At 32.7% G+C, this 208-nt stretch overlaps 1 protein-coding gene across 1 annotated transcript in view; it reads right to left on the reverse strand.

The window, feature by feature from the left end:
- LOC119588724 (small conductance calcium-activated potassium channel protein-like) overlaps positions 1-208 on the reverse strand; it is a gene marked incomplete at both ends in the record, with an annotated part of 34,281 nt that overhangs the window by 7,403 nt on the left and 26,670 nt on the right.

The raw sequence follows: 208 nt of genomic DNA on the forward strand, positions 1-208 counted from the left end.
TCCCAAGGGTACTTTGGCAATTCAAAAACTTTTGGCCGAAATAATATCTTCATCACCAGAATTCAAACGTAATTTCATATACAACAATTTATATTAAACTTTAAAGGAATTCGCAATTAACATTGGGCTACGTGTTGATAACTTATGGTTCGCTGGTTTAGAATCATTCTTACTTTGGCATTTGCAAAGAGGTTAGATAGAAAGAAAG

The sequence above is a fragment of the Penaeus monodon genome, chromosome 24 (assembly GCF_015228065.2).
Source record: "Penaeus monodon isolate SGIC_2016 chromosome 24, NSTDA_Pmon_1, whole genome shotgun sequence".
Classification (NCBI taxonomy): domain Eukaryota; kingdom Metazoa; phylum Arthropoda; class Malacostraca; order Decapoda; family Penaeidae; genus Penaeus; species Penaeus monodon.